Genomic DNA, 11,518 nt, shown 5'->3' with positions numbered 1-11,518 from the left:
CAATGCAACAAATAGAATGAGACAGAAGTGACATTGTGTGACTCTAAGGACAATTCATAAGAAGCTAATCATCACACAAGAAGTCGGACTACCGTGAGGCCTCGTGCTGGGAGGAAGCCTAAGCTAACAATGGGGAGATGCCATGTAGACAGAGTCCCCTCGTGTCCCACCTGAGATGCCAGACATGTGAAAGCCATCTTGACTCTCAGAACCCATCTAACTACATACAAAGAGGTCCATCATATGAGACTCCAAGCGAGAACCAGCCAGTTGAACTCTTTCAACCCACAGAACCATGACAAATATTAGTAAATTGTGTTAAGCCACTGCGTTTTTGGTGACTTGTTACAGAGCAAAGGTAACTGAAACACACACATTGCCACTTATTCAGAATGTGGCCTTAAGGATATCATTTGTCATCTTCAAGCCTCAATTTCTTCATCCTTAAAATAAGGAAAATATCAATAATAGTACTAACTTTAGAGTTTTTGAAATTCAAATTAAACTATGAATGGGAGTACTTAGCCTTGAAGCAAGCGCATCATCAGTGCTCAATAAATGTTAACCATTATTTAATTTTACTTTTCATTACTACTGTTGTTGAAGTCTGTCTAGTGGGTAGCATCTTTCACAACCAGAACACTGAAAAGGGAAGAGACAGGGAAGGTATGGATCGACAGGGTCAAGGAGGGTGTACATGGAGAAGGCATTTCTCAGTGTGGTGTGTATGTCTTGCTCACACGAACTCTAGAGTGCCAGGCAATTGGCTATTTTCTCCATTTTGGTGCCTACACTAAGGATTCTGGAAACTCCTATCAAGTCAATAACTTAATCAAAAAACTTTATTGAGCACTGACACTAAATGGCAGGCACCGTTCTAGGTGCTGAGGATACAGCAGCAAACAGAAACAGATAAAGGCCTCTGTCCTCATGGAGCTTCCATTCCAGTGTTGGAGGAGATAGCAAATAAATTTTAAAAAGATGTAGTATGGCAGATAGTGATAAGTACAATGGAAAAAATAAGTAAGCTAGGGTGATAATGTAGGTGGGGTGGAAGAAACTGGGTTGTAATTATAAGTAAGTGGGTCAAGGAAGGGCTCCCTGAGCACAGCAGAAAGTGAAAGAGGTCTCTGGGATGGGGAGGGACCATCATATAGAAAGACCCACTTTGTCCTGTGAATGTAACCTGTAAGTTCTAACATTCTCCATTTCTGACTGATTCATTTAATAATTCATTGCCCTTGTAATAATATTTGAATTGTTATCTGTTTTCTGAAAAGTATAATACTTGTGAAGTTCTTTTTAAAGTAAGAACAAGAGCTTTGGAATTTCCCTTTTCTTTATCATTAAAGAATGTCATAAATCTTGAAAAACAAAAGAAAGATCCAAACATAAAAATGAACTAAAGTCTCATATTGTTACATCTACTGTCAATCACAACTGATATTTATGTCTTCTCCCAATAATTCTGTGAGGTAAATGCTATTATAAATTATCCTTAATTTACTCAGTTATTTTTTTATCCTACTGTGCTCAATTTCTCTTTTAAGCTACTTTAACTTCTTTTCGAAACAAGGCAAGATGATGCATTAGTCAGGTGAAGGTGGGTTAAGCAACAAATAACCCCCAAGTCTCACTGGCCTAACACAACAGCATATTTCTCATGCACAGAAAGTCCACAATGGCTGGGCTCCACTATGTCTTCATTCAGGGACCCTAGTCAGCTGAGGCATCACATTTACACTGTCAGCAGGGAGAAGGCAAGATGGACACTGTCACCAGCTCTTCAGTGTTTCTGCTGAAAAGAGCACAAGTCATCACCTCTCCTCAGTGAGGGAGGGAAGGAGGGGGAGAGGGAGGGTGTGTGTGTATATGTTCTAAATGCCTAGAAGTAAAAGAAAATAGATACTGATGAGAAGTTTGTCTACCATAGATGGATAGATGGAAATGATAGATGATAGTAGGTAATAATTGATGGAAGGGAGGGAGGGACAGAGGGAAAAAGAAAGAAAAAGAAAAGGAGGAAAGGAAGAGAGAGAGAAAGAAAGAAAAGAAAAACTAGTAAAAGAAAGGAAAACTCAGGCTTAGAAATGGTCAAACATTTGCACATGGTGAAAATGTTTATAAATAGCCAAATCAAAATCAGAACCAAATTCTACTTGCTTTTTCATACTAGTCTTAGAGATAGAATACCTGGACTCCCTGCTGCTGAACAGAGTTCTCTGATACCAAGTCAGATGTTATTTCATATCAGGTCAGGCACTGAATGTGCCTCTCTGACTGGGTGTTAAGTGGATCTCTGAATTTTGTTTTCATGAAGCACAATTTGAGAACCTCTACACTTTTTTTCCAGCAAATTTTAAAAACTATCATTATTCAAATATCAATCACCACAGAAAACCTCAGTCAGCTCCACAAACACCACTGTTCCATGGGAATGTGCTTTGAGAATCACTATGATGAATGTCTCACTCTGGAGTATTTTCCACCACCAACAACAAATTCTCTGATTCTCCAGACACCAACTGTGTATTCAACAACTCAATGCAGTTCTGACACTAACTTCCCAGAGTCCCTCAGCATTTAAGGGCTCAGTCTCACAGACTGTGTTCCACTTTTTGACAGGTGCCAGTCAAAAGCCCTGGGCCTCCCATACTTCTGACTGGCTATAAAACAGGGTTCAAGCTTCCATGCTGTTTCAGGTCACACCACCCTCCTAGCACACCTTGTGCTTACCAATCTCAGACTCTCCAAACACCATTGATTAGGAGGTTTTAATGGAGGTTTCATTGTGTAGGTGTGATCAGGTAAAGCATTGACCACTGGTGACTAATTCAATCTCCAGCCCCTCTGCTGCTACTGCTGCTGCTAAGTCGCTTCAGTCGTGTCCGACTCTGTGCGACCCCATGGACTGCAGCCCACCAGGCTCCCCCGTCCCTGGGATTCTCCAGGCAAGAACACTGGAGTGGGTTGCCATTTCCTTCTCCAATGCATAAAAGTGAAAAGTGAAAGTGAAGTCGCTCAGTCGTGTCTGACTCTTAGCGACCCCATGGACTGCAGCCTACCAGGCTCCTCCGTCCATGGGGTTTTCCAGCCCCTCTACCTTCCCCAGAAACTGGGGGTTGTCTTTCTGGCAACCAGCCCACATTCCCTACTTTGTTTAAGAATATCTTTTCTTACCTCTCCAGGCTGAGACAAGATGCAGTTTTTCTGCCGACTCTGTCGTCATATCCTGAAATAAAGATCCTGCGTGCCGCAACAAAACCTGGCACAGCCAAATAAATAAATTAAAAAAAAATTTTTTTTAAGGAAATCACTTTCTTAATAAAAAAAAAAAAAAAAGAAAGAAACTCCACCAGATTTGTTCCCACCACCGACCCTGACCCTAAAAAAGGGGAGGGGCAGGGGCAGGGGCAGGAAAGACTTAAAATACATTGTATCAAACTTGGGGTTTTAAACTTATTTGAGAGTGAAAGAGTCCTTTGAGAAACTGATAAAAGCCAAAGACAAATACCAATTAGCTTGAAATTCTGCAGGGACTTTCAGGTTCCTCAGAAACCTTCTCCAAGCTCAGATGAACTTCCATCCCAGACCCTTGCTTCTCAAAGGTTGGGGGTCCAGGGAGACCCATCAGATCCCTAGGCAGAGAGATTCACACTCTACACCATACTCCCCCCTACTGTAAGGGACACACCTGGAACCACCATCTGAGAAACCTTTTGAATAATTAGAAGTGGATCCCACATGTGTCCTCAGTCTTTGAGTTGCTCAAGAAAAATCCTTCCTCCAGGTGGGTCACCTCTTTGATGTGAAGTAATTCTTCCATAAGCGAGAGTCATTAGAGAAGAGGGAAATTTTCCTGAAATAAAATACGTGTCAGGATTTATCTTGGTTTTGATCCAGACTTCTGAACTCAATCTTCCTGGTCATTTGTGTCTTTAGTTTATTCCAGGCCAGTTATTGGGACTCCCCTGGTAGCTCAGTGGTAAAGAATCTGCCTGCAAAGCAGGAGACACAAGAGACACGGGTTCCATCTCTGGGTCAGAATGATCCCCTGGAGAAGGAAATAGCAACCCACTTCAGTATTCTTGCCTGGGAAATCCCATGGACAGTGGAGCCTTGAAGGCTACAGTCCACAGGGTTGCAGAGTCAGATTCAGAGTCAGGGTTGCAACTGAGCACTGCTGCTGCTGCTGCTAAGTCGCTTCAGTCGTGTCCAACTCTGTGCGACCCCAGAGACGGAAGTCCACCAGGTTCCCCCGTCCCTGGGATTCTCCAGGCAAGAACACTGGAGTGGGTTGCCATTTCCTTCTCCAATGCATGAAAGTGAAAAGTGAAAGTGAAGTCGCTCAGCCGTGTCCGACTCTTAGCGACCCCATGGACTGTAGCCCACCAGGCTCCTCCATCCATGGGATTTTCCAGGCAAGAGTACTGGAATGGGGTGCCATTGCCTTCTCTGCAACTGAGCACAGCACATGCCAATTTTAAAATTTAGATTTTTCTCTTATTTGACTTGGGAATTTTTTTTCTATGTCCTTCATGGAGAAATGCAATGAAGAAAATGAGGAAGTGACACTTTTCCCCACTCTGTGCCTGAAAGAGATTAAAAATTCCTAAAGTGTCACAGATTATAGATCTATAAATTAATTCAGCAGATTAGCCCAGAATAGAAAGGACCTGTAAGGATCCATAATCACAGCAAAGGCTACTTTCTTAATCCCTGTTGGCCATTATCTTAAACATAAGCCTCCAGTCTCAACGTAACTGAGCGGGACCCTATGGGGGATCCCATGTCCTCTGCTTTAGCTCCTCTTGCAAGTATCTAGATAACAGTATCTGATGCACATTTCCCAAGTTGTTTTACAGATGCCAAAGTGAAAGTGTTAGTTGTTCAGTTGTGTCTGACTCTTTGTGACCCCACAGACTGTAGCCCGCCGGGCTCCTCTCCATGGAATTCTCCTGGCAAGAATATTGGAGTGGGTTGCATTCCCTTCTTCAGGGGATCTTTCCAACCCAGGGAAAATCTACCACCAAATGGCAGAAATTACTTGATACTCAGGAGCACAGAGGCTCTGACATACTGGAGCCTGAGGATTAACGATGTGACTCCACCCTATTACCTCACCATCAACCAATCAGAGAATTGTCTATGAGCTGATCCCATGCCCTGAGATGCAAAATGCCTTGCTGAAATCCACTGGGGAATTCAAGCTTTTTGAGCACTGAAGTGAAGTGAAAGTTGCTCAGCCATGTCCAACTCTTATTACCCCATGGACTGCACCCTGCCAGACTCCTTGGCCCATGGGGTTCTCCAGGCAAGAATACTGGAGTGGGTTGCCATTCTCGTCTCCAGGGGATCTTCCCAAACCAGAGATCAAACCCGAGTCTCCTGCATTGCAGGCAGATTCTTTACCGTCTGAGCCACCAAAGAGGTTTTGAGCACTAGCTGTCCCGAACTCCCTACTTGGCACCCTGCAACCAATGCTTCACTTTCTTTCCCCACAACCTGGTGTCTGGAGACTGGCTTTACTGTCACAGGCAAGCGGACCCAAGTTTGGTTTGGTAACAACAGAGAAGAGATAATATTTGGAGGCCCCACACCTACTAATTAATCTCCATAAGCAGAAAAACTCATGTGGTGTTTCAATAATGGCATCTTCATATAATAAGAGAAAGCCCAAGATGAGAGGTAAGAATCTGATGATCTTTGCCTTGGGAGAGAAACTGAAGTTCATCTGGTTAGTGACCAGCTATGGTCATGAAGCTCAATGTGCCTTATGCCTCTGAGCTTTTCAGGGCTTTTTATGGGTAAAATGCCCTCTGATGGCCATTCAGGGTAGTCCCAAATCCTACCCTTGCTCAACAATGTCTACCACCACTGCTTCCATTGCCTGGGAAACTCCTATTCATTCAGTTTCTCTCTGAAATCTGCTCTGCCCAGACAGTGGTACACCCTCTGTGTTCCTCTAACTAGAGCACTTAAACATGATATACTATTAATGGCTGTCTCTCTGCGTTTCTCTTGTCAACCCCTGCTTACTAGACTGAAGTTCCTAAGTTAAGGGACTGTCTTAAAACAGCCCCATCTGAGGCCTCAGCATTTTTTCTTGGGGAAGCTTCAAAATTGCAAAGTAACCCAAATGATGTTTTAGACAGAATTTAACTAGGAATACCTGAGTTAAGACATAACTGAAGAAGGCATATCCTTTTAAGTATGTAATCTCAGAAACCTCACAGTTCTAGTGAGGGAGAGGAGACAGAGATATCTAAGAAAATTTTTATCATTATACTATAACAATAATAGTACAGGGATACATGAAAGGACAAACGTTGTTAGAACATCTTTTTCTAAATGAGTACATACACAGTCTTCTTCTGAAAGTTATGAGGTTTGTTTCATGGAAGTCATGTGTGTGTGTGCAGGCAAGTGGGTGGATGCCCACACGGACTTGTCCAAGCTGTGCCCATGAGAGACAGGAGTAGGCCCAGACTAAGGCAGGAGATCAGGTGGACCTGACTTTCTCTTCTTCGGAGGCTATGCCATGAAAGAAAATGAGACAAGACTTGACATAGCCCAGCAGCACCTGGATTGGGTCTGCTTGGCCCTTCTAAAGGGCTCCTTACATTAGGAGAATGTATTTTTGGTCTATGAGGATTTTCAAGTACTGGGTGGCACGCTGAAATGTTACTATTTTGGATATATATTTGATTAAATTAAAATTTTATTTAAATTAAAAAAGTTTTTAAAAAAGTACTGCGTGCTGTATTACTCAGGAAAAGTGTTTTGAATAGGAAGTTTTGAAATGGGTCAGGCAATAAAGGGTCATCTGTTGGATCCTTTTTGAACTAAGGGTAATAAATCAGTTAAGTTGCTTGATTCCACAGAAAGAGTCCTAGACCTACAAAACTTGTGATGAGGGGGAAATAAGTTCATCTAACTACCAGTGGAAGTTTGCATCTGTAATTCTTCTTATAGGAAGTTGAAATATATTAGTAATTAATGTTCCCCAGTGGCAATCTTGAGGACAAATCTTTTCTTTAAATTTCATTTAATTGTCTTTTAGTTATGTGACTCCTCTTTCATGAATATTGCAGAATAGAAATACAAACTCACAGCCATTTTTCAAAAATAGATGAATTGATCATTTCTTTACTGTAAATAATAGTCTCTGAATCAGTTTACAGTTCAGACTCATTTTTACAATCAAACAGCTGTGTGTGTGTGTGTGTGTGTGTAGCAGTGTCTGACTCTTTTGCGACCCCATGGACTGTAGTCTGCCAGGCTCGTCTGTCCATAGGATTTCCAGGCAAGAGTACTGGAGTGGTTTGCCATTTCCTCCTCCAGGGGATCTTCCTAACCCAGGGACCAAACCCGCATCTCCTGCACTGCAAAGTGAATTCTTTATCACTGAGCCATCAGAGAAGCTGTCAGAGATAGCTCTAAACTGATCCACACTATAGTTAAAAAAAAAACACCACCACTCTAAAATGCCTGCTGCTGCTGCTACTAAGTCACTTCAGTCGTGTCCGACTCTGTGCCCCATAGACGACAGCCCACCAGGTTCCCCTGTCCCTGGGATTCTCCAGGCAACAACACTGGAGTGGGTTGCCATTTCCCTTTCCAATGGAAGAAAGTGAAAGTGAAGTCGCTCAGTCGTGTCCGACTCTTAGCGACCCCATGGGCCGCAGCCTACCAGGCTCCTCCATCCATGGGATTTTCCAGCCAAGAGTACTGGAGTGGGGTGTCATTGCCTTCTCCCTAAAATGCCTAGAGTTCTTTATTTGCTCTAACTATAATTAGGCAAACAATTGCCAGGGATTTCCAGATGGCACTAGTGGTAAAGAACCCACCTGTCAATGCAGGAGACTCAAGAGATGCTAGTTCAAACCCTGGGTCCCCTGGAGGAGGAAATGGCAATCCACCCCAGTATTCTTGCCTGTAATCCCAGGGACAGAACAGCCTGGTGGGCTACAGTCCATGGGGTCGCAGAATCGGACATGACTGAGCAACAGAGCACACATAATGAGGCAAACAATGGCCAGAGTTAGCCTGGGATAGGCAATATGGCCCTGTGATAAATATTTAAGGTATTTCTGAGTGATTTGATAAACTTGGTCACTCTGGGATTCATAGAAACATGCAGATCAAAACCCTAGTGAGGCTCTTGCGATTCATGTGAAGGGTGCTCTGAGGCTGTAGGGGGAGATCAGAGACTCTTGGGGGAGAAAAGAAGAGCCACAATTTCCGCTCTCTGCTGTGTTACTAGTTGTTATATTTAAGCTGAGCCTCTTTGATGTGAGACACATTAACATTTCACACTCCCTCAAATCAATATTCTTTTTCATGTGGGGATTTGAGTCATTTTTATACTTACTCTTTAAAGTTCCATAAACCATCAGTTCAGTTCAGTTAGTCGCTCAGTCATGTCTGACTCTTTGCCACCCCATGAATCGCAGCATGCCAGACCTCCCTGTCCATCACCAACTCCCGGAGTTCACTCAGACTCATGTCCACTGAGTCAGTGATGCCATCCAGCCATCTCATCCTCTGTTGTCCCCTTCTCCTCCTGCCCCTAATCCCTCCCAGCATCAGAGTCTTTTCCAATGAGTCAACTCTTCCAATGAGGTGGCCAAAGTACTGGAGTTTCAGCTTCAGCATCATTCCTTCCAAAGAAATCCTAGGGCTGAATCCTTCAGAATGGACTGGTTGGATCTCCTTGCAGTCCAAGGGACTCTCAAGAGTCTTCTCCAACACCACCGTTCAAAAGCATCAATTCTTTGGCGTTCAGCTTTCTTCACAGTCCAACTCTCACATCCATACATGACCACTGGAAAAACCATAGCCTTGACTAGACGGACCTTTGTTGGCAAAGTAATGTCTCTGCTTTTGAATATGCTATCTAGGTTGGTCATAACTTTTCTTCCAAGGAGTAAATGTCTTTTAATTTCATGGCTGCAGTCACCATCTGCAGTGATTTTGGAGCCCCCAAAAATAAAGTCTGACACTGTTTCCACTGTTTCCCCATCTATTCCCCATGAAGTGATGGGACCAAATGCTATGATCTTAGTTTTCTGAATGTTGAGCTTTAAGCCAACTTTTTCACTCTCCACTTTCACTTTCGCCAAGAGGCTTTTTAGTTCCTCTTCACTTTCTGCCATAAGGGTGGTCTCATCTGCATATTTGAGGTTATTGATATTTCTCCTGGCAATCTTGATTCCAGCTTGTGCTTCTTCCAGCCCAGCGTTTCTCATGATGTAGTCTGCCTATAAGTTAAATAAGCAGAGTGACAATATACAGCCTTGACGTACTCCTTTTCCTCTTTGGAACCAATCTGTTGTTCCATGTCCAGTTCTAACTGTTGCTTCCTGACCTGCATATAGGTTTCTCAAGAGGCAGGTCAGGTGGTCTGGTATTCCCATCTCTTTCAGAATTTTCCACAGTTTATTGTGATCCACACAGTCAAAGGCTTTGGCATAGTCAATAAAGCAGAAATAGATGTTCTTCTGGAACTCTCTTGCTTTTTCCATGATCTAGCAGATGTTGGCAATTTGATCTCTGGTTCCTCTACCTTTTCTAAAACCAGCTTTGACATCTGGAAGTCCACAGTTCACGTATTGCTGAAGCCTGGCTTGGAGAATTTTGAGCATTACTTTACTAGCGTGTGAGATGAGTGCAATTGTGCCGTAGTTTGAGCATTCTTTGGCATTGCCTTTCTTTGGGATTGGGATGAAAACTGACCTTTTCCAGTCCTGTGGCCACTGCTGAGTTTTCCAAATTTGCTGGCATGTTGAGTGCAGCACTTTCACAGCATCATCTTTCAGGATTTGAAATAGCTCAACTGGAATTCCATCACCTCCACTAGCTTTGTTTGTAGTGATGCTTTCTAAGGCCCACTTGACTTCACATTCCAGGATATCTGGCTCTAGGTGAGTGATCACACCATCATGATTATCTTGGTCATGAAGATCTTTTTTGTATAGTTCTTCTGTGTATTCCAGCCACCTCTTCTTAATATCTTCTGCTTCTGTTAGGTCTACACCATTTCTGTCCTTTATTGAGCCCATCTTTGCATGAAATGTTCCCTTGGTATCTCTAATTTTCTTGAAGAGATCTCTAGTCTTTCCCATTCTGTTGTTTTCCTCTATTTATTTGCATTGATTGCTGAGAAAGGCTTTCTTATCTCTTCTTGCTATTCTTTGGAACTCTGCATTCAGATGCTTGTATCTTTCCTTTTCTCCTTTGCTTTTCACTTCTCTTCTTTTCACAGCTATTTGTAAGGCCTCCCCAGACAGCCATTTTGCTTTTTTGCATTTCTTTTCCATGGGGATGGTCTTGATCCCTGTCTCCTGTACAATGTCATGAACCTCCGACCATAGTTCAACAGGCACTCTATCAGATCTAGTCCCTTGAATCTATTTCTCACTTCCACTGTATAATCATAAGGGATTTGATTTAGGTCATACCTGAATGGTCTAGTGATTTTCCCTACTTTCTTCAATTTAAGACTGAATTTGGCAATAAGGAGTTCATGATCTGAGCCATAGTCAGCTCCTGGTCTTGTTTTTGTTGACTGTATAGAGCTTCTCCATCTTTGGCTGCAAAGAATATAATCAATCTGATTTCGGTGTTGACCATCTGGTAATGTCCATGTACAGAGTCTTCTCTTGTGTTGTTGGAAGAGGGTGTTTGATATGACCAGTGCATTTTCTTGACAAAACTCTATTAGTCTTTGCCCTGCTTCATTCCGTATTCCAAGGCCAAATTTGCCTGTTATTCCAGGTGTTTCCTGACTTCCTACTTTTGCATTCCAGTCCCCTATAATGAAAAGGACATCTTTTTTGGGTGTTAGTTCTATAAAAGGTCTTGTAGGTCTTCACAGGACCGTTCAACCTCAGCTTCTTCAGCGTTACTGGTTGGGGCATGGACTTGGATTACTGTGATATTGAATGGTTTTTCTTGGAAATGAACAGAGATCATTCTGTTGTTTTTGAGATTTCATCCAAGTACTACGTTTCAGACTCTTTTGTTGACCATGATGGCCACTCCATTTCTTCTGAGGGATTCCTGCCCGCAGTAGTAGATATAATGGTCATCTGAGTTAAATTCACCCATTCCAGTCCATTTTAGTTCACTGATTCCTAGAATGTCGCGTTTACTCTTGCCATCTCCTGTTTGACCACTTCCAATTTGCCTTGATTCATGGACCTGACATTCCAGGTTCCTATGCAATATTGCTCTTTACAGCATTGGACCTTGCTTCTGCCACCAGTCACATCCACAACTGGGTATTGTTTTTGCTTTGGCTCCATCCCTTCATTCTTTCTGGAGTTATTTCTCCACTGATCTCCAGTAGCATATTGGGCACCTACTGACCTGGGGAGTTCCTCTTTCAGTATCCTATCATTTCGCCTTTTCATACTGTTCATGGGGTTCTCAAGACAAGAATACTGAAGTGGTTTGCCATTCCCTTCTCCAGTGGACCACATTCTGTCAGACCTCTCCACCATGACCCGCCTGT

Source organism: Bos taurus, chromosome 16 (genome assembly GCF_002263795.3).
Source record: "Bos taurus isolate L1 Dominette 01449 registration number 42190680 breed Hereford chromosome 16, ARS-UCD2.0, whole genome shotgun sequence".
NCBI classification, from domain to species: domain Eukaryota; kingdom Metazoa; phylum Chordata; class Mammalia; order Artiodactyla; family Bovidae; genus Bos; species Bos taurus.
The sequence above is the reverse complement of the archived record's forward strand: the minus strand, read 5'-3'. Positions refer to the sequence as shown.